Source organism: Protopterus annectens, chromosome 5.part1, assembly GCF_019279795.1.
Source record: "Protopterus annectens isolate FY-2018-M chromosome 5.part1, PAN1.0, whole genome shotgun sequence".
Classification (NCBI taxonomy): Eukaryota; Metazoa; Chordata; order Ceratodontiformes; family Protopteridae; genus Protopterus; species Protopterus annectens.
The window spans coordinates 794,577,050-794,601,158 of NC_056736.1; the positions used below are offsets into that span (position 1 = coordinate 794,577,050).

At 41.9% G+C, this 24,109-nt stretch overlaps 1 protein-coding gene across 4 annotated transcripts in view; it reads right to left on the minus strand.

The window, feature by feature from the left end:
- TTLL7 (tubulin tyrosine ligase like 7) overlaps positions 1–24,109 on the minus strand; it is a 1,782,535-nt gene that overhangs the window by 1,098,980 nt on the left and 659,446 nt on the right. The gene's annotated exons all lie outside the window — the stretch shown is intronic.

The following is a 24,109-nucleotide window of genomic DNA, read 5'->3' on the forward strand; positions in this document are numbered from 1 at the left end:
ATATGATAACCAGTAGGGCTGCCACGGTTTAAAATCACTTTTTTAATAAAGTACACTAAACAAAGGATAACCACTTTTATGTAATGAATGCATCATCAGATCCTAATGCACATAATCAAATACAAGTGAATTAAATACATTTAGACAACCAATCACAGAAAACAGTCATATACTATACCCAATCAAACTACCGATTTAATTTACGCACTTTAAGGGGCGGTTTTAAACATACATTAGCATTAATGCTTGGATGCTTGATGGCCTGTAGTCTTAGTATCCACTGTAATTCTGCCTTTTCCAAAAAATTATTAACATCCCCCAAACCTTAAATGAAAAACGATGACCTACAGCTTCATTAATGTGTTTGGCTACAGCATTTTTTAGGTTGTTGGGCTTAATATCACACAAATGTCTACTAATCCTATCTTTGAGCCTCTTTACTGTTTTCCCCACGTAAAAACAGGGACAAAAATCCCATGTGGCTAAATATACCACATGCGTTGTAGAACAATCAGCATAATGCTTACGTTTAAACATAAAATTCAAATAGGGATGCTGGAAAATCTGCTGTTTGGAAATCACGTTGCAAACTTTACATGCACGACATGGATATGTGTCAATTCTATGTGTACTAGAAGACAATTATGATTTTGGATTACAGAGCAAATCTTTAAGGCTATGACAATTCTTGAAGGCAAAACTGGGAGCATGTCCAACGATGTCGGATGTACGCTTGTCAGTGATCAACAATCGCCAGTTCTTATCAATGATGTCACAAGTTAAATTCACATCATTAGTGTATTTAGTAGTAAACCTCAATTTACTATGGTGCTGACTCCTTCTATCATTCTTTTTATATTGTACATTAGTATTATCCATAAGCCTCTTACTAACTATGTCACCCTGGATTTTGTCTAGATGGCTTATATCATAGCCTCTATCCGTAAGCTGTCATGTTAGTGTATTCACAGCCTCAAAGAAGGCATCTTCCTTAGTATATAGCCCGGATAATCTAGTGAACTGGCTTTTAACAATATTTGGGAAAACGTGTCTGGGGTGCCTACTACCATGACTGAGCAACCCATTCCTCCAACATTCCTTCCGGTATAGTTTGGTAGAAACATGCCCTAAAATATTCTTAGTGAATTGTACATCCAAAAAATCGATCTTACAATCAGAAAAACTCGGTAAATTTACAAAATTCTGTAGTGGAATTCAAATGTTCAACAAACTGACACAGTAAAAGATTCCCACCAGAGCATAAAAGAAAAACATCATGCACAAAATGTTGGTAAAACATAACATATTGTGAAAAAGTACTGTTATTAAGAATGTACATTAACTCCCAGTTGTATAAAACAAGATTAGCATAAGAATTAGCATATGGGGTGCCCATAGCAACACCCCATTTCTGCAGGTAAATGTCATCCTCAAAAATAAAAACATTACTATCCAAAATGAATTCTAGCAAGGTGCATATTAAGTTCACCGTGTTGGTATTAAACTCACTTATAGTACTTAAAATATTCCTGACAGCATCTATCCCATATTCGTCGAGGAGAGAAGTAAAGAGTTTCTTAATGTCCAAAGTGACTAACAGACATTCCTTAAAATTGTTACAGTTATTAATAAAGTCATTTAAATCTGTTAAAAAATTATTGGTGTCCTTTAAAACAATAGGTATAATCATTAAAAAGTATTTCAACTTCTCTTCAACAAACATTAACAAGGGGTCTGTAGTCCAACCTCCACATGCAACAATAGGACGCATGGGGAGGTTAGAAGGATCCTTGTGGAACTTGAGAAGTCCCTTAATGATGGGTATAATAGGATAATCCACACATAAAAAGTAGTAGGTAGTCTTGTCTATAGACCTGCACATTAACAAATCGTACAGTGTGTCATGTAGCTGTCTATTATACCCATCATTAAGGGATTGCCTAAGATCCACAAGGATCCTTTTAACCCTCCCATTCATCCTACTGTTGCAGGTGGAGGTTGGGCTAATGCCTGTGAAGCATCCACTCATGAGACTGTGTTATGGACCTGCTCAGGGAGTCTGCCACAAAAGTCTGACTTGAAGGAATGTACACTGCCTGAAATGTCACTCAGTACTTAATAGCAAGCTCCCAAACCTGAAGAGCCAATCTGCAAAGAAGAGAGGACCATGTCCCCCCTTGTTTGTAGATGCACCACATCACTGTGGTACTGTCTGTAAAGATCTTTAGGTGGCCTGGAGAAAACAGAGGATGGACAGCAGTTAGAGCCAACAGAAGAGCTCTTATCTCCTTGATACTGATGTGCTCTTTCTGTTGTTGAGGAAACCAGAGGCCCTGCACCTTTAGGCTTCAGAGGGAAGCTTCCCAACCCCCATCTGAGGCATCCTTGAACAACTCCTGAAAGGGAAGCAGGGTTTGAATGGGGAGCCCTGGATTCAAAGTCAGTTGGTGAATCCACCACTGAAATTACAACTTGAGAGATGGAAAAAGAGAAATTGGAAATTCTAGAGGATGAGAATACTGAAGCCAAACTGACTACAGATACCACTGAAGCTTTCTCATGTGCAATTTGGTGAAGGGAAGCATAGGAATTGTGAATGCCATGAATACTAGAGCCCTCAGAAATTTCCTGGCTGAAATCAAAGCCGAAGGAAGAAAGAACTGAAAATAGGAGATATGAGTCAAAGCCTAAGGAGGAGGCAGGTATGCTAGCATAGGAGCATTCTGGATCCTGCATCCCAGACAAACATGATCCCATGACATCAACAGGAAGGACTTTTGAAAATTTACAGTGAATCTCAGGCTTTGCAACATAGCAATGGCAAACTGAAGGTGCTGTAAAAGCATCTCTGGAGGGGAGGCTTGAATAAGCAGGTCGTTTAAATAAGGAAAGATCTGAATGCCCTTGAGACTGCAAAAATCATTCACAGGAGCTAGGCATTTGGTGAATACACTTGGGGCTGTAGAGAGGCTAAAAGGCAAAGCAGAGAATTGAAAATGCCAGGAAGCAACAGAGAAAAATAAATACTTCCTAAAAAGGGAATGAATAGGGATAAGGAAGTAAGCATTCTTGAGATCCAGAGATACCATAAAAGGCTGAGGAAGCAGCAAAGGGAACAAAGTCTTAAGGGATAACATGCGAAAGGAAGGAACCTTCAGAAAGGTATTCAGATGAGAAAGATCCAGAATGGGTCTTTAGAGACTGCCCTCTTTCCTGGGGACCAAAAACATTCTGGAATAAAACCCATTCTCCCTTTGAGCAGCTGGAACCTCTTGAATAGTTCCCGGAGTCAATACACCCCAATGCACCTCTGGAAAAAAGTCCAACTGGTCTTCAGGTGGCTGAGGAATGCCCATGAAAGGGGAAGAGATTTCCAAACCATGAAATACCCTTGACAAATGATGGAAAGAAACCAGGAATCATAGGTTATGTTAACCAAAGAGAAAGAGACAGAAACAGATGGTGTGAAAGAGGAATGTGGCTGGTAAGAACCGGGTAGTCAGACAGCACCTGGTTTACCTGGAAAGGAAGGCTTCTGAGCAGGAGGGGTCTGGGTAGATTTAGGCTTGGGAACCCTCCTACTACCCTTTATGCCTTTAGGGAGAGGACAAGACTGCCTTCTAACAAAAACCTGTTTATTGGGATAGTTTCTCTGAAACTTTGGCACAGGGCAACCTAAAATATGTTTCAGGTCCTGTAACTCTTTGCCTTTTTCCTGCAGGGACTTGAACAAATCATCATCAGCAGCAGCACCAAACAAAAATCTGTTGTCTGGAGGAGCATCCATCATCTTAGCCTTAATATCATCAGGCAGAGGTTGAAGCTGTAGCCAGGAATACCTCAACACACAGCCAAACGCAGCAAACCTAGAAAAAGCATCTGCTGCATCATTACTACATTTAATGGAATGACAAGCTACCTGCAAAGAAGTCCCTAACAGTGATAAGGCAGAAGTCTTTCCCTCAGAATCAGAAATAACCTGGCAAGCCTAAGAAAGAAGAGCAAAAATATATCTGGTCATTTGAGTTTGATAATTAACAGCCCAAAAGGCTAGCATAGCTAAAGTATAGACCTTTTTACCCAGCCTTTTCACAGTCCTACTATCCTTATCAGAAGGAAGAAGCTTAGTAGAAGTCAGTAATTTAGAAGGCTTGTCAGATGTTGCAGAGACCACTGAAGGGTCAGCAGATGGACACATACAGGAATTTGTAGTCATCAGGCATTTTATAAAACCGATCAGGTTTTTTAGGAGCAGAGGCCTGTGAGTCAGGGGCCTAAGATGCAAAAGAAAAGGCATCCAATAAAGCAGCCAAAACAGGAGGAACAGCAGAGGATCTAGGAGACTCCATTTGAAGGAGCTCATAATACCTTCTCTGAACTTCAGACAATTTGGCACAATCCCATTTAAAGAATTCCATCACTCTGGAAATAGTATACCCAAAGGATAATCTCCTCAAAAGGAGATTCAGGGCTAGCAGACTCCTCTTCCTCAGAGACATAATTCAAAGGAGAAGGAGTAGAATAAGCCAGGGATTCCTTATCAGAATCCTCTTCTTCCTTAGAGGAATCTGTTCCCTAGTTCTCTTGAGGGGGGGGATGACCAAGGGGGAGCCAAGACAGAGATCATCTGAAGAGGCTTCAAGGTCTTATGAGCATTGAACAAGCCCTATGTAAAATTCTGCCATTCACTTTGAGAGTCCCTGGCAGCAGGAGAGATATGTTTTGTCTTTTACTTCTTTTTGAAGGGGCTATCCACCTTATATAACTTAGAAGGCTTCAACGTTGGTCTACACTCAATTATTGTAGTTGGGCCTTCCTCCCTCACCAATATCTATGGAACCCCCAAGGCCTTTCTGTGATAATCAGCCACAGTTTCCCCCTGAACATCCGAACTGAATATCTGCAAGACTTCCAAGGACATGCGTGAAGCTAGATCCATGCCTGCTTCTGAGCTGGTCAGGGCAGATAAATCCAGCACAAGAACCGGATGATCCTCTGAACTTTCACCAGCCTCAACAGAGATGTCCGGTAGAGGTGGCACAGCCAATGAATCTGACCTGACTTTTTTGGCTTTTTTCTACAAAGATGGCTGACCTTAGGACCAGGAAATACCCTCCACAGAGTCCTTCGCTAAAAGCTTTAGACACTGGTTCTCAACATAGATGGCTAGATATGAAAGACGACTAGATAAGGTATTTGGAACAAAAGTCTGACAAACAGAACAGGACGTATGGTCATGAGAAGAACCTAAACAAAACAAGCACTGCTTGTGACAGTCTTCATGGGGAATCTGTCTCCCACACTGGTATTTACTCTTTCTGGATGACACGAAATCCCACAACAACACAAATGCAAAAGAAAAGGATAAGCAAAAAATCCCAATGGGGCAAATGACTCAAGCAGTCAGAATGATGATCAAAGATGGCATTCAGACAGGCAGCAAAGAAGTTATGAGGATGATATGTCTGGATGCAACCTCTATGCACTATGCCTAGCGTGCGGAGCATATGTGTGATGTACAGCATATCCTTAACGGCCTAAAGGCTTTAGTATATTGGCCGGACATCTTCAACCTTTGGCAGGGGATCCCTCATGTTAAGAATACTGCAACAGTGAAAGGAAAGGACATCAGAGGGGACTGGGCAGTAAAGGGACACAGACCTCTAGATGTTACCAACAAAGAAAATAGTGACCCTTTATTTTTGGTGTTTTTTGTGGTATTATGATTTGGGGAAAATATAACAATTTTAATAACTCTAAAAACAAAACAAGGATTAAAAGCCATTAATGGAACTAGAGACATCATATAGCTGTAGGGAGTGACTGTCTGGATGGGATTTGCCAGAAAGATGAGGGAGATGGGCCCTGAACATATGAAGGTAGAGAGGTTTCTCCAATAGATGAGGCATGAGCAGGAGGAACCTTAGTTTTTGAAGCCAAAAGACCTCTTTGAGAATAACTTTAGACTTGCTGTATTAGCTTTCCTGATGAACCTCAACATCACAATGAACAGTGGAATCATAAAGGAGTTCAATGGGCCATTTCTGAGAGAAAGGATGTGGGAGAAGATGCTGCTGTATCTGGTGTTCGATCGGGAGGCTGACAGGTTGCAGTACGGTCCTCCCCGACAACAGACACAGTTTTCAGCCCTTAAAAGGTGAATGGCTAAACGGTGTGATGTCAGAAAACAACAGCTCAGCCTGTCTGCAAAGACAGTTGGCTTCCCTGAGAAGTCTAGCTATCAGAAAGGAGTTGAAAGATATAGCCCATTCTGGAACCCTCTATGCTTCTCAACATAGGGGTAGAAGGGTGTTCCCACTTGCTTGCTGAAATATCATATAAATGCCATGTTGTTCAAGTGAATGGCAATCATACTCTGTGACAGCATGTCCAGTAAGGTTTGGAGGATAAGAAGAACTGCCTTCATCTACAACATAAGGATTTGAAAAAATGGCTTACCTGCTGTTCTAGATGCAATGTACAGTCTGCCCATGACAATGCATTCCTCTCCCTACACCAGAATCATCTGTGGTTACCAAAGCTGATAGGGGTAAGAGGATGAAATGATTCCCTTGAGTGAGCTTGGGAGGGTGCACACAATAAGACATATTCTGTTTGCAAACTCTGGAGATTTTAACTTAGTGACACATGATCTGAAATATGGGTTCACTGTGCCCACAAGATCCACTGCAAAACTCTCATGTAGCACCAGGCAAAGGGTACCAGTAGAGCTGTTGCTGCCATTTACTACTAGATTTCTGAGTCAGAGATAGGCAGTGGTCTGCTGGATGTTAATAAGCTAGGATACTTTGTGTTGAAGAGGATGACCCCTTTGTAAATAGAGTACTTAACTATGTCAAGACTATAGCCAATAAAGATGAGTACCTGGGATGGTTCTGGATGAGACATTGCAAAAGGTAGTATACTCTACTGACTGGAAGAGACTGATCAAAATTCCTGAGCAGATTCCAGGCCGGGTACACAGACACAGAATGTGATATAAAAAAACTTGAGCAAGAGGGAGTGTATAAATATTTGGGAATTAATGAAGGATCAACAATAGAACATGAACTAATACAAATAAAACTTAGTAAGGAATACTGCAAATAAAACTTAGTAAGGAATACTTCAGAAGACTTAAATTAATTATGAAATCAGCGCTGATATTTAGGAACAAAATCCAAGCTATAAACCAATTTGCTCTTCCTGTCCTAACTTACAGATTTGGAGTGATTGACTGGCCCCAAAACGTGCTGGGCAGATTAGATAGGAAAACAAGAAGGATGCTTCATGCTCACTAACTGATTTATAATAATCAGTGTATACCAAAATTGGGCAGCCGCGATGGTACAGCAGTTAGCGTCATCGCCTCACAGCAAGAGGTTATCTGGTTCGATTCTCGGCTGGGGGTGCCTTCTGTGTGGAGTTTGCATGTCCTCCCTGTGGTCACGTTGGTTTCCTCCGGGAGCTCCAGTTTCCTCCCACATCCCAAAAACATGCTATAGGTGGATTGGACATTCCAAATTGGCCCTAGGTGTGAATGTGTATGTGTGTGTACCTTCAGTGGAACGTTTGGCGCCGGGCTGGCAACTCGACACCGTAAAACTCCACTGCCAATCATGAGCGGACAGGTTATCCACTGTGGCGACCCCTAACTGGGAAAAGCCGAAAGAAGAAGAAGTGTATACCAAGATTATATATTCCCCATTCCAAAGGAGGGATGGGCCTCCTTGAAATTGATTATATGTAGAGATCTGCAATTATGGGGCTCCACACATATCTGCTGACCTCACAAGACCCAAATGTAGTGAAAGTCTTGAAACATGAGGAGAATACATTTAAGATGACTTCTCTGCTTAATTTAAGAGAAACATGTCGGCGTCAAGCAGGAATGGAAATCAAATCAGAAGTAGATAAAAATCAGGCAGCTACTAAATGTGCCAAAAAACAAAATAAAGAATATAAGGCGAAGGACTAAATAAGAAGGCAAGAAATGTGGAAAAAAAAAGCATAAATATACTTGCAAGTATAGAAACCTTCTGGAAGAACCTCATGTTGATCAGGAACAAATGCAGGAATGGTTAAGGAGAGGCAAATTCAAACAAAGAGATGAAAGGTTAATACTGGCAGCCCAAGACAGTGGGCTACGTACATGCTGGTTTACAAAGTCCACTGAACATATGAGAGAAGCAGACAAATGTAGGTTTTGTAAAACCGAATTGGAAAAGTACAGTTGTGTACACTTACCATAAATGTAGATGTTTGAGTGTATTCACTGTTGCAGTCATCACATTTGGGTTATCTGCTTGCAGCAGCCCTCAGTCGGCCTAATTAACAAAGTCTTGGGTCCTGCGTCGGTTGCTGTCTCTTCTTTAGTGACGTCAGGTAGTCAGGGATATAAAACATGCAGCCGACGCCATTACATCAGTTTTTCTTTCCCCTGATGTCAGGTGCCCCCTTAATGGGAAGCAATGAAATATATATATATATATATATATATATATATATATATATATATATATATATATATATATATATAAGGATATACCTCTAATAAAAAAGCAAATACACCAAAAAGCTTTTAAGCATAGCAAAGGAGAGTAGAGGTATAGCCAAAAAAAAAAAAAAAAAGTCAGGGGACTGGAGGGAGGATAGGATAAGGACTGCAACAGTGAATACACTCGAACATCTACATTTATGGTAAGTGTACACAATGAACTATGTTCTACGTGTTTCACTGTTGCAGTCATCACATTTGGGTAGATTCCCAAAGCTAAGGATGGGAGGAGGAATTTAGATAGCATTAGGACCAGCTATAAGGCCCTGCAAGACTGCAGTGGCAAAGCCAGCTCTGGATTTAGAGAAAACTGGCAAATGGTAATGCTTGGTGAAAGTATGTACAGGACTTCAGGTAGCAGTTCTAGGATGTCCCTGGCAGGGACACCTCTGAGAAAGGGTGTAGAGGTAGACGCAGCCCTGACTGAATGGGGTCTGATCCCCTGTGGGATAGGTTTTCCATGGTGCTTATAGCAGAAATGAATGCAATGGCCTATCCATTTAGAAATGGTTTGCTTTAAAATAGCCTTCCCCTCTGTCCCTGCAGCAAATGCCACCAGCAGTTGTTCAGATTTCCTTTGAGGTTTAGTCTTGTCCAAGTAAAATCTAAGTTGTCTGTGCACATCTAAGGAGTACAGCATCTGTTCCCCTCTATTCTGTGGATTAGGAAAGAAGGTCGGCAAATGAATAGACTGATTAAGAGCCACACTGGATACCACCTTGAGCATGAAGGAGGGATTGGTTCTGAGGGACACCCTGTCTGCATGAAAGATGATGAAAGGCTCCACTGCCATAAGGGCCTGTAATTCAGATACCCTTCTTGCTGAAGTGATTGCTAAAATGAAGGCTGTTTTCCAAGAAAGGAATTTTAAATCTGCACTAGCAGCTGGCTCAAAAGGAGGAAGAGTGCGTTTCTCCAATACAAAGTTAAGGTCCCAGGCTGGAGTTGGGGCTCTCCTGGGTGATCTTAAATTTCTGGGCCCTCTGAGGAACTGCTTGAGCAGTGGATGAGAGAAGAGGGGAGGTTCTGTGTTATAATGAGCTGAAATGGCTAAGCTGTGAATTTTGATGGAGGAAAAGAAAGGCCCTTGTGAAGCATCTCAGTTAAGTATTGTAGAATCTGAGGTAAGTTGGGTGCTGCTGTGCTCATCCCTTGAGATTGGTTCCAGGCACAGAATCTTTTCCATTTTTCAGCATAAGATTTTCTAGTACTAGGCCTCTAAAATGATATCCATCACTGGTTTACTGAGGGATGGTAAAGGAGAGATTAGGTAATCAGCCAGGCTGCTAGGGTCAGGGTTTTAAGCTGAGGGTGCAGAATCTGGTTCTCCTGCTGAGACAACAGGGTAGGAGTCTGAGGCAGGTGCCATGGGGCCAACAGTGACACACTGCACAAGAGGGGGTACCAGTGTTGGCATGGCCAGTCTGGTGCAATCAATATCATCCTTGGTTTGTCCTGTTTGATCTTTAGTAGTACTTTGGAGAGGAGAGGCATAAACTGATAGGTTTTTCCAGCTGAAGGACAGAGCATCCACTGTCCAAGCTTGTTTGTGGGGAGTCCTTGTGCAAAATTTGTCTAATTGGTAGTTCTGGGGGGAGGCAAACAGGTCTATATCTGGGCTCCCCCATTTGCTTGTTGAAAGTCTTTGGTTCCAGTTTCCACTCGTGTGGGTCCATGAGGTTTCTGCTTAGTCCATCTGCCAGTGTATTTAGTTTTCCTGACAGGAATTGAGCTTGTAGATGCACTTGGTAGCTCAAGGCTGTGTTCCACAGTGTCATGGCTAGTCTGCAGAGGGGGTAAGAATGGGTACCCCCTGCTAGTTTATGTACCACATAATAGTGGTGTTGTCCATCTTTACCATTAATTGTCCTGGAAGAATGTGGTCCTTGAAGGCTGTCAGAGCATTCTGTACAGCTAACATTTCTTTTTGATTGATATGCAGGTGCATTTGACTTGGGTTCCATTTGTCCTGAATGCACTTCCCTGCCAGGTGAGCCCCCCATGCATAATCTGATGTGTCTGTTGTTAGGGTTTGGGCGGCAGGGGGTGGTGTGAAAGGTAGTCCCTTGTTTTGGTGGCAGGCCTCTGCCCATCAAAGGAACTCTAACCGTAGGCAAGGTATGATGGGAATCATTGCTTCTAGATCCTGAGAATGTTGACACCATTGGCTTTTTAGATACCACTGTAGTTTCCTCATATGCAGTCTTGCATAGGGAATTAGAAGAATGCAGGAGGCCATGAACCCCAAGGCTTGCAGTATTTGCCGTGCAGATAGCAGGGTTTTTGTGGCCACAAGTTTGAAGTAGGTTGTCAAATGAATTTCTTTCTCTGGCATGAGGAAAGCCATTTGGGATTGTATTCAAGTTGCTCCCAGGAATATAATTTGTTGACAGGGTACCAGGTGTGATTTCCTTTCGTTTATGGTGTACCCCAGACAAGTTAGCACCCTTTGTACAAAAGCCAGATGATTCAAAAGTATGTCCTGGCTTTCTGCCTGAATTAGACAATCGTCCAGGTGTGGGTATATTTGAATATTTCTTTGCCTGCAAAATGCAATGACTGGAGCTAGGCACTTTGTGAACACCCAGGTGCAGTAGATAAGCCAAAGGGCAGTGCAGAGAACTGATAGTGCATGTAGCCTGCTTTGAAGTGTAGGTATCTTCTACAAGATTCCCTGATTGGGATGTGCAGGCATGCTTCCTTTAAATCCAGTGTTGCCAACCAGGCATCTTTGCCTAGCATAGGAAGCAACTGGTGAAGAGTTAGCATCTTGAATTTTGGAATCATCAAAAAAGTGTTTAAAGTAGACAGGTCCAGGATAGGATGCCAAGAATTGTCTTTTCTGGGTACCAGGAAAAGTCTTGAGTAGAAACCTTGTCCCTTTTCCTCTTCTGGTACAGTCTGAATAGCCTTTATGCTTAAGAGAGAGAGTACTTGCTTTTGAGCCTCTGCCCACTGATTTGGTGGTAGATCTGGCCAACCATTTGGGGTTGGTAACGTGTGAAAGTGAAATCTGTATCCTTGGGAAACTACATTTAAAACCCATTTGTCCTGGGTAATGAGTTCCCAGTTTTTTTGCATGTTGAGCAATCTTTCCCCCCAAAGGGGCAGTCAGTTGAGAAGTGCTTGGAAGTCTTAAAGTTAAGTCACTGAGACAGTTTACAATAGGGGGGAGTTTTACTACTCCCAGATTTGAAAGTGGGGGCCCCCCACTGCTTAGTCCTGTGCATACCCTGGGACTGAAGCCTGGGTGTTCTGCTGGATCTGGGTTTGGACTGCAAAGGGCTGGAAGAGGCTGGAAAGGACCAATTCTTAGAGGGCCAATGCCTACTAAATCTTGGAGGTTGTACTTGTAAGAAATCTTTAACAGTTTGCATAGATTTAGCTTTTTCCTCCATCTTTTTAAGAACTTCTGCCTTGTTGCCAAACAGGCGATCTTGATTTAAGGAAGCATCCAGTAATTTAGCTTTAACATGATCTGGCAAGGACTGCTCCTTAAGCCAAACATGCCTTCTAAGTACAGACCCAGTGACAGCAGCCCTGCAAGATGCTTCTAGTGAATCAAAACCACATTGCAAAGTATGTTTTCCAACCTGTTCAGCAGAATGCATTAAATCCTGTAAATCCTTATTTTCAGCACAATCAGGAATCAACATCATTTTCTGTTTAAGCAATCCAATAATATGTTGCTGATATTTTAACATATGAAACTGGCAGTTTAAGGCCCTAATGGCCACGGTTGCAGAAGTGTACACCTTCTTACCCCATCTATCCAGTGCCCTGGAGTCTCTATCAGACGGGGGTAGGATTTTTGGCAGTAGTAGCTTTAATGCCCTTGGGTCCCTGTAAAATGGTCTCAGGATTTGCAGTAGGATTTTTAAAAAGGAACTTGTGAGAGTCAGGAACCCTGTAATATCTATCAGGTTTTCTGGGAGCAGGAGATAAAGATTCATCATCTACAATGACTAGTACAGGAGGGATAGCTAACGGCCTGTGCTGGGCCAGGAGTAAGAAATCCCTAAGCCTCTTTTTAGAATCAGAGAAATCCTGACTTTCCCAACAAAAATGCTCCCTAAGGGTATGCAAGGTTTCACCAAAAGAGAAATCCTCTGGGGGGGGAAGCAAAGGGAATAGAGTCCTCAGCATCAGAATCCTTATAGGTAGATAAGGGTAAATCCTGGTCATCAGAGGAAACAGAAATTTCAGAATCCTGGTCAGAAGTATCATAAGCAAACCCAAGTCCTAGGTCTCAGAGGGGGAAGGTTGGCTTCCCCTGATAAAAGTAATAAGGTCTTCAGCCATTCTTATCATTTGTTTTTTTAGGCATAGAGGCCTGACCATGCGGCCTGGGCATCGGTTTTCTAGGCATGGTTCGAGTTTTAGGCCTTGAAGAAGAAGACAGCATTGGTTTAATATGCAAGTCAGTAGGCCTGAATACACCCTCAGAATCCGGTGCCTGCACAGCGGCTCTGGACCCATCCAAGGTAGAGACATCCACAGGTTCCACAGTTGAAGTATCTTGCGGCATGCTGGACTCCGAATGGGTCTCAGTAGATGCCTGCGAATCTGAAGTAGCGGGTATCAGGGGCTGCAAAAGCGCCTCACTGAGTACTGGTGAACTGGCGACTGGCTTAGGAGAAGCATCGTCGGCAGCTTTGGACCTAGGCGGCCTGTCTCTATCTTTATCTTTGCATTCTTTTCGGAATGTCAGTAGTCGGATGGCTTACTGAAGATATATCTGGATAATTGAACCGAGCACCAAAATATTTAGAAGTGAAAATATACCAACGATGGATAGTTCGTTGTTTAAATAAGGCACAAAACTGACAGTGAGGTATGGTGTGGTCAGGGCTTAGGCAAGGAATACAGAAAGAATGAAAATCATTATGAGGTATTTGCTTTCCACAAGAAATGCAATTATTTACTTTTACTGACATCAGTTTAGAGCAAGAAAAAGTTTCCCCAATGGGGTACTTAGCTTTTAGTTGAAGACTTTGGTTCTGAAACTTGAAAACGAAAATTTCAGGAGTCGGCCGACCGGCACTTGTGAACTGCTTCTGCTTCGAGCACTGCATGGCAAGAAAGATTTGAAGTAATGGTGTTGGCTGCATGTTTTATACCCCTGACTACCTGACGTCATGGAAGAGGAGACAGCAACTGATGCAGGACCCAAGACTTTGTTAATCAGGCCGACTGAGGGCTACTGCAAGCAGATAACCCAAATGTGATGACTGCAACAGTGAAACACGAAGAACATCAGTTGGACACCTTGTTGCTGGTTGTGAAATACTAATGGCAGAATGACTGTATACTGAAAAGCATAATAATGTGGCAAGACTGTTGCACTGGGGATTGTGCAAACATTATGGTATTGAAGTGGCTTAAAAACACTGGAAACATGAGCCACAAAGTATCACAGAAAATGATTAAGTTTATATCACCATGGGATCATCCATTACCAACAGTTCAAAAGATAGACAATAGAAAACTGGACATAGTGGTCCAAGGAAAGAAGACAAAAGTAGCATTGATCATTGAAATCGCTACACCCACTAACTACAGTGTCTTGCGTACAGAGAGACACAAAGTCATAAAATATCAGGATCTTCAGACCAAAATGATTGAAATGTGGAAGAAAGATACCCAGACAGTTCCAACAGTAGTAGAAGTAAGAGGTAGTATAAAATAAGAATCTATAATTGTATTTAGGTATGTTACCAATCCATGTAATCCGTACAAATTGCAGAAGGAGTCATTACTGGGCACACTGTGGATCCAACGAAGAGCACTTTTGGCTTACATCAAAGATTGAAACAATACTAATTTCATGAACTTTAATTGTACTTTGACTTAGGAATGGGGTGCATTCCCGTCATTAGAAACCTAAAAGATTTGGAGAAATAAAAAAATCATGAGCTAGTTGCCCAAGCAAGGGGAATATCTTGAGGGTCCCTATTAATTAGATGAACGAACCATATGATCGAACTTCAAAAAGTTCAAAGGTGAAAAGCAATGGCTCCATATGGCGCAGAATGGGAAAATTTCCCTTTTCTGTACTGAAATCCGATCTTGGAGTTGGTATATTTAAGTAGCGGGGGTGCAGGGGGGCTTGCCCCCTGCTCAGAGCGTTGAAGTAAGTCTTTTTTTTTAAATTTTTTATTATATTTTCAATGTTTCAAACCTCTCTCATATGTTGTCGAACATATGGGGTTCGAAGTTTTGAAACTTTGAATATATAATATAGGCCCTATCTTGACTCCCTACAGCCTCTGTATGGCTGATATTAAAGACATATTTGATAAACACCATGGGGCAGTAGTGAGACCAAATGGGAGGGTTTTGAACTGAGAGTGACTGACTCCTACCCAGAAGTACAGATACCTCTTTATTTCCTTGACTAAATTTATGTGGGAGTAGGTGTCATGCACAACAACACAGTACATCTATGCTCTTTCTATCAAACAATAAAGGGAGAAAAATGTAGCTGTGTAAGTTGAACTTACCCATAACTGTAGATGTTTTATTTTCTCACTGCTGCAGTAGGCTTTAGACTATATGGGCATTTCTCTGCAAAGGAAACAACAACAACTGGACACCTCCAAAAAGCTCTGCTTCTCCTCAATATATGCATACACATACCTTCACTCTGATTGCTGACTGGTTATCAGAAGTAAGAGTGAAGATTTCTTGAGTATTTTCTTGATATCGTGAGAAGAAGCATTTTTTCGAGCTTCAAAGGAGCACCAGTTGGATAAGAACTTTGTTTATAGCAGATAAGTCCCCATTAGAGAACCTCACCACTCTGAAACTGTTCCACCCACCTTTTCAGATGCCCAGCATGGGACACAGGGAGATGCAGGCAAACATATGACATTACAGTAGGTGTGGTCAAGACTACACTGCAATAACTAGGGAGGAAAGAACTAAATTTAGGCAGGTGTCTGCAGGCCACTAGGACTTCAGATGCCAGTGGGTTCCAGGTGCGTTTTAGAGCTTTTGTTCCAGACTTTCGATCTATGTATGTGACAGACTCAGGCTCTGGTATTCCACATGTATCTTTTCATGAATCCAGATGCAAGCCTTTAGGCCTTAATTTACTACATATCAAAATCCACCTGTAGGTCCCCTTTAGTCCTCTCTGGGTTCCTATGGCATCTATTAGTTCTCTCACCAAAGTTAGCCACATCAGGGCAAATGTAATTCAACATTAACAGATTACAAGTGTAATCAAAGTTGATTCTTAAGGTTACAAAGAGTGATGGGTTAAAAGTTTAACAATTTGGACACTTGCATATATTATGTCCTTCACCTAAGCAAATACGACAAGCCTTGTTCTTGTCTTCCAGCAAGATTTTGTTACTGCACTTACAACAATGGAAACCTCAATTTGTCATGACAAATGTATAAGTTAAAAAAGATGCATCTTTTCTGTGTGTATATAAAATAACAAATAGTAAGATATCAAGTCTAAATCATGTAAAGCAAGCATAAGGAAATGGCAGAAAAACTGGCAACAGTATGGTCTATGAGGACAGATGAGATGTGGGAAAAAAACACAAAAAGAATAAAATTCCAAAAGATATCATAAATTAGAATCCCAAAAGGCCCAGAGATAAATCCAAGTAAATCCAGTGGGGAATAAGAACTGCATTCATAGAATGGAGAAAACAATCCTTGTCAAAAATGCAAAATGTAGCCTGGGCCCAACCTGATATTCTAAAAGTTGCAGAACGACAAAAGAATTCCAGATGAGAAGACTACTGTAGTACATTATGGAATAAAGAGAGGGACCAAATTATCCTGGAAAAGTTTTATGCGCCAAGCAGTCTCTAATACCTGCCAACATTAGTTCTGCTGTAACTGAGGCTAGACCTTCTCATACAAGATCAGCAGTTTCAAGTAAAAGCAATTATTTCTCCATAGAGTATCTGTATGGGGTGGTTGTTCAACCATCTATTTTTATTCTACTTAACATATGCTAACTGGCTTACCTGAGTAGGTCTCTTTTCTATATTAAAAGTCACACTGCATTATGTAGTGGCTCAACTGGCTTAGAAGCCACAGTCTTAGCATGAGACATCATGTCTGCCTTCCTCTGTGGACCTCTGTGCTCCTCATGTGTGGAATCAGGTTCCTATAGTCCAGTCTGAATTTGTAATATCACATCAGGAACCAGCTACTAGTAGAAAACATTCTACAGAGTTCCAGACTTTCATTCTCAGTCCAGTGTTCCTGTTTCTTTTCCTGTGGACTCCACTAGTACTGACTAGTTGATAGTAGAAGCTGCTGCCACTTAATCTTTGATGGAACACACCTTTCAGCAATACCTTCATCTGTAGTACTCTTAACCACCATTGTGTATTTTAGCCCATATTTCCCAGAAACAGAAAGAGCTGAAGAACTTCTCCAATGACATGGTCAAGTTACCCCTAGTCAGCATGAATACCACCTTAATTCTCCCCTGAAAATGGGTAAAACCGAGTGGGTCTAACATTGTTTAAAAAAATAAATAAATAAAATAGTCTCACTGAGATGCACATGAAACAAAATGAAAAATAGATTTGTTTCAAAACACAGACTCCTTCAATACTGTTATCAAATCATTTTGCTGTTTCTGAACAAGAAAACAGGATTTCAGACTTTCAATTAATGCTGACCTCCCTCTTTAAAATAGACAACCCTGTGGAGGAAGAAGTATTAAAGATGGACCACTTTCTTCACAGGAAAAACACTGTATGACTGACATCAGAGATCATGTGAGGTTCGTTCCTATAAATGTAGAAGATAGGAGGATTTGGCAAAAGGGGAGGGGTGGAAGCATGGTTAAGGTCTTTGCCTCAGAGATACAAGGTGCAGAGTTTGATTCTAACTTCTGGTTATTGCAGACTGATAACCTAGTATTTATCAGTGGACCCATGAATAAGTAACAGGAAGAACTCGGGTAGGTACCCAAAGATCAAATGCCTTTAAAATTTAAACAACCTTACACATTAACAGCATGCTATCATGAATCGGTGACAAGACTGTACTTCTGAACCTCTTACATGTTTTGTATAGACTGACATAAAAGTCAAACAGGCAAGCATATACTAACCAGTTGTTTTGCTTAAACAAGAGGATTACAGTATGAAGGATATTAGCTAATGTGTACAACCACTACAACACCACAGATCGAGCACAGGGTAATAGTAAAACTATCACACTGTCTACCCAGCACCAGAAAAATATGTTTGCACTATTCTACACATTGGTAAGTAATGCAATTTATTGTAAAATAGTACATTGAATAAAAAACTGTACAGCAGAAAAAGAAATGCAAAGCTTGGTTTTAGGAACGTTGTGTCTTTCAGCTTTTTCCCAGTTAGGGGTCGCCACAGCAGAACTGCAGTCCGCTAATGACTGGCAGTTGATTTTTACATGCCAAGTTGCCAGCTCTGATGCACAACCTTCAATGAAGGTACACCCATTCATGCATGTCTCCACACAGAAAACACTCTAGCTGAGAATCAAACAGGACAACATCTTACTGTGAGGCAACAACACTACCGCAGCACCACCACCGCAGTTAGGAAAAAAAATATATAAAATTGTGTACACAAGTAGTTTTATAACAGAAAAATGTACGAGAAGCCAGTGATGAAATTAGCTAAGCAGATGATGAACTGCAGACATCTATCATTGGGTCATTGTTGTTCTGAATCTTTATAGCTTGTATTAAAATAGGGATCCACCATGGGTAAGCAAATAAAGTGATGGGTGTGAAACAAGAAAAGTAGTATCATCAGTGTAATAGGTTTTACATTATTATTAACTACAAGCTGAAGAAACATTGTAACAGAAGTAGTCTGAATTCTAATTTAACTCATTCACTCCAATGGCACTCAGGAAGCTTGAAATGTAACTTTCAAAGGGCAGAGTCTAAGCTTTTTGACAGAATCAGATTGTGTCCTCACATTTCAAACAAATGTTTATATCTCTGGAACCAAAGGGCTTATAAAAGAAGTATAAATGGCTAACTCTTCAGCACAAGTTATTTTACAGTGGTAGTATTCTTTAGGTTCTAGGTCTTAAACCAAATATTATCTGTCACAGTAAACACAGTAACTATTATATTTGTACTAATTTGCAAATAACTTACAATTTCTCAGAAACCACTCAAGTTACACACATATTGTCAGCATCATTTTATTCACCTAGCTGAAATGTTCATATGAGGACAAGGAGTTATGTGTTACTTGGTTGTTGAGATATTTAGAAAAATGTGAAAATTATATCTATATAAATGAATATTGTTAAACTGTATTACCAGCAACAGGTATACAGACAAATTGTACAACTGTATATTCATATAATGAGAAATTTATTGAAACAAGCCAACCAAGCACTACTGTGAGATTATAAACATTTTTATAATACAAATCACTGTCAGTTATACTGCACTTCCTCAGCTGACTCAGATTACAAAAATGTCCACCAAAAAGTCTTTCACAACCACTTTTATAGTTTCAAAACTTTGTCCTTGAAGAAAACATTATTTTCCTATATTGAAGCCTTCTTTGTCTGCATCCTTATCTCAATTCAGAGAAAAACAGTTCTCAACAGGCAGAAATGTTCTTTCACAAATGTTCTTTAATTGATAGGATTGTCTTCACTTGAATATCTGTATGCATTCAACTGTTTAGGATATTTCAATAAGCCAATACTGTTAATGCCATTTGTTAAAAAGCATTCAGAATTATAACACTTTTTGTTCCATACAAGCACATTCTGTTAAACCAATGCATATTTCTATTCTGCATTTGCAGATGCTATGTCACATGCTACTTCTAAAAATATCACACTGTTATTATGACTGCCAAACCTCTGTTACTGTGAAGAAAAAACATTTCTACCAAATTATATAGATATATATATATATATATATATATTTCTATCAAATACATATTATTACTATGAGGGAAGCAAGTTTTAATTTATATAACTCTATCAATTCCCCCTTTTTATTTTTAAAACAATTTTTCAATAAATCAAACTTTGAATCTTACAAAAAATCATGCCACCATTGGTTATGTTACTTTCTTTACCACCTACATTAGTTACAACAGATGCCTGATTGACAGTCTTTTTAATACAAAGTTTAACACAAATGTACGTTATTACTATCAACAAAATAATGGCTACTACAGTAATTAAAACTGTGATAATGGTTTTCCACCATTCTGAAAAAAAAAGTTATGTCTTACCATAATATTCCATCTGAGTTGTTGATCTTCTTCCAGTTATCACTGATGGGTTTGGTTCCAAGCCCTCAGAACCAAGTCGGCCTAATTCCAAGCTCTCGTGCACCAAAAACTCTCGAGCTAAGCTGCTACCCATAATGCCCTTCTCCCAGTTACCTCAGATCAAGTTTGCATGCAACATATAGAAGAAACAGGAAGACAGAGGCCATCTCTGCGCAGAAACCCTGAAACATCACAAGGACCCAGAAGATCTGCCAGGAGCCTTTGCTGGGGGACGTTGGGAGAGTGTGATGACTGGAAGAAGATCAACAACTCAGATGGAACATTATGGTAAGACATAACTTCATTATCTGAAGCTGTTAATCATCTTCCTATTCATCACTGATGAGACAGAATCTCAAGCTACTTGGAGAACCTGGGTGGCCCTTATGGAAGAACATTCCTGAGAACCATTGAGCCGAAGGCTGCTCTTCCCCTGGAGACCAGCTCCAATTTGTAATGCTTGATGAAGGTATGGGGTTTAACCCAAATGACTGCTGCATAGATGTCATCCACGGAAGCCCTGGAGTGGAAGGCAACAGAAGCTGTGATAGCCCTAGTTGAGTGAGCTTTGAGTAGAGCAGGCTTGGGTTCATTCATTAGAGAATATGAGAAGGTAATGCAATTTCTGAGCCATTTTGAATAAGTAACTTTAGATACATCACACCTCACTCTAGGACCAGAAAAAGAAATGAAAAGTTGGTCCGACTTGCGAAAGGACTTAGTTCTGTCCAGGTAGAAACATAGTTGTCTATGAACGTCCAATGAATGCAGGCAGTATTCTCCCTTGTTTGAATAATTTGGAAAAAATACAGGGAGCTCAAGGGACTGGTTAATAGAGAGGTTGGAAACCACCTTGGGGGAGAAAAGATGGATTAGTACGAAGTGATACTCTGTCCTTATGGAAGATCAGGTACTGGCTCTTGATGCATAAGGCTTGTAACTCAGATATCCATCTGGTTGAAGTGACCGCCAACAAAAACAAAGATTTCCAGACAGGAATTTTAGATCGCATGTTGCAGCAGGCTCAAAGGGGGGTAGAGAGAGAGACTAGAGAACAAGGGAGAGATTCCATGCCTCCACAGGCTGTCTGACAGGAGGTCTGCTATGGAAAATTCCCTTGAGAAAAGTCTTGCAAAGTTGGGTGGAAATAAGAGGGACTCCATCTGAATCATTATGGAAATTGGAAATAGCTGCTAAATGGACTCGAATGGTGGAAGCTGATGCCTCATTGTCAAACAACTTAGAAACATAGTGAAGAATAGCAGCTGTAGGGGTTGAAAAAGGATTTAGCATCCGATTATGTGACCAGATAGCGAATCTTTTCCATTTGTCTCTGTAAAGTTTTCTGGTGGATGGTTTATGGGAAGCCAGAATAATATCTCAGACAGATGAAGAGAGGGTTGCCTGCCTGGCAACTAGCAGAAGTGGAGAAGCCAAGCTGTCAGCTTGAAAGTGGATAGATTTGGGGGAGTAAGCCATTGTGGGTGAGATATTAGGTCCTGACAAGTGTCCAGGATCCAAGGAGGTTGTAACAGGTGAGGTCAGAGGAAGGGAAACCACACTTGACGAGGCCAGAAAGGGGCAATGAGGATTACTTTGCATCTCAACCCAATAGCTTTCCTTAGAAATAGAAGTATCAGAGGTGTCAGAGGATAAGCATAGAGGAGACCCGCCGGCCAATCGTGAGTCAGAGCATCTCTTGGTGACTCTCTGTCTGGGGAAAAGAGGGCAAAGTAGCTGCTGCATTTTTTGTTTGAGGGTGAAGCGAAAAGATCGCAGCAAGGCTGGCCTCAACGGCTGAAGATTTCTGCCATCACGTTCGGGTTGAGAGACCACTTGTGTGGACAGAGGATGCATTTGCTCAGCCTGTCAGCAATCACGTTGGAGCTCCCTGGGATATGCATTGCGATTAGAAAGCGGTTGGAAGCTATTGCCCAATGCCAAATTCTCATGGCCTCGCGGCACAGGCAGTAGGATTTGATCCCTCCCTGTTTGTTTATGTACCTATTGTACCTATAGCTATTGACATATTGTCCGACTGGATTGCAATTGTTCCCGACGGAAAGAGCGGATGAAGTGCCTGCAGTGCTAACAGCACCGCTCTTAACTCCAGGAAACTGATATACAAGTTGACCTCTAGGCTGGACCACGTGCCTTGGACTGTCTTTCCCTGGAAGTGCCACCCCCCACCCTATCAGGGAAGCGTCCGTGGTCACCGTGGCGTTGGGATGGGGAGTCTGGAAGGGGCGACACAAAGATTTTCGTCTGTTCACATCCACCAGAGGAGATCTTGTTTGCAGGAGTTGGTGATGAGGATCTGAGAGCTCAGGGGATGAAGACTGGATACCCACTGGGACAAAAGAAGCCACTGTAGTAGTCTCTTATCCAATCTGGTTAGGTGAACAATTGGGATGGCTACTGCCATAGACCCCATAGCCTGTAGAACTTCCTTTGCAGACACCTTCCTTCGATAGAGTATTACTTGTACTTGTAACCTTAATCTCTGAAGTCTGTGAGGAGGAAGAGAGACTTGGCTTGTTTGAGTGTTGAATACTGCCCCTATAAATTCCAATTGCTGGGTGGGATAAAGGTTTGATTTTTCCCAGTGTATGGTGATGCCTAGGAACTCCGCTAGTGCTAGGGTGTAGTGGAGGGCCCTGACCAGTAGGCGCTTGGTAGGGGCGGAGAGGAGCCAGTCATCTAGATACAGAAAAACCTGGAATCCCTGAAGTCTCACAAGAGCTGTCACCACTGCTAGGCATTTCGTGAACACTCTGGGGGCCGTCGAGAGACCGAATGGCAGGGCTCTAAACTGGTAATGATTGGCTCCCAGCCGGAAGCGAAGGAAACTCCTGGAGCGCTTGTCCATTTTAATGTGGTAATACGCATCCCAGAGGTCTATCCACACACCCTTCTGAAGAAATGGGAGAATGGATTGTATCGTGACCATGTGGAATTTGGTCTGAACTACAGACTTGTTTAGTTGGCTGAGATCCAGAATGAGTCTCCAGTCCCCGGTCTTTTGTGGCACCAAAAAGAATCTTGAGTAAAACCTGGATCGGCACTGGTCTGGGGGGACTTGTTGGGTGACTCGTTTTATACACAGCTTTGCTATTTCTGAAGCTGCCTCTTCCCTTTGACTGGGTGGAACATCAGGAAGGGATTCTGGGGGTCTTGAATAAGAGATTAGAGGGATGTAGTAACCTCTGGAAATTATTCTCTGCACCCACTGATCATTTGTAATAGAGTGCCAGGCAGCTTGGTGCAGAGAGAAACGAGCCCCGACTGCTTCCAGAGGAAACCAATTGGGTAATATTTCAGGAGCGCTGATACGGTCGTCTGGAGAAAGAATCCCTGGAGTCCTGATTTCTGGGACCCCCTCTGCCCCGAAAGGGGTGTCTTCCATTACTGGAACCCCCTCTGCCTCTGGGGGAGTCCTCACCACGTGCACTATGGAAAGGGCCTTGAGATTTTTTGTGCCACATCTTTCCACTCCTCTGGTTCCTGGAAAAAAAGCGCTGAGGCTTGGAAAAACATAGGCCAATGGCAGACAAAGTTTTTCCATCCTGCTTGCACCTGGCTAATGTGTCCTTCACTTTATAACCGAACAAAGCTAATGGTTCGATAGGGGCATTTAAAAAGACTTGAAGGAGTCCATAAGGTCATAAATGCGCATCCAGGCGTGGCGTCTCATACCTACGCCTGCACCCACAGCTCTAGCCACCCCTTCGGTTGTGTGGGACAGCAACCTCATGGACGAGTTGGAAACCGACTCTAGGGTGGCAAGCTGGGAAGCAATTTTATCACGTGTCACGTCCAAAACTTGACCAGCGAGGGTTCCAGAGATTTCAGTGATGAGATCTCTTTGGAGCCTCGTAAAATGCGTCAAAAAGTTCAGAGACCTAACAGCAAAGGTTGCTGAAGCAAAAACTCGCTTCCCTAATCTGTCCACTGCCCGGGACTCTCTGCTGGGTGGGTGGACAGCAGGACTTTCCTCCGCAAGGTCCTTTTTCGTGGCAGCGGCCACCACCACTGGTGTTGCAACTGAAGGGGTGGCTAGAGCTGCGGGTGCAGGCGTAGTTATGAGACTCCATGCCTGGATGCGCATTAGCGACCTTGCGGGCTCTTCAAGTCTTCCTTTTTAAATGCCCCTATCGACCGTCTCAAAAAACTCCAGCTTTACTCAGTAGCATATCACCTACTCCAAGGTGATCTCTGCCTAACATATAAAGCTATGTCAAACCCAGAGCTGTTGGACATGCTACACCTA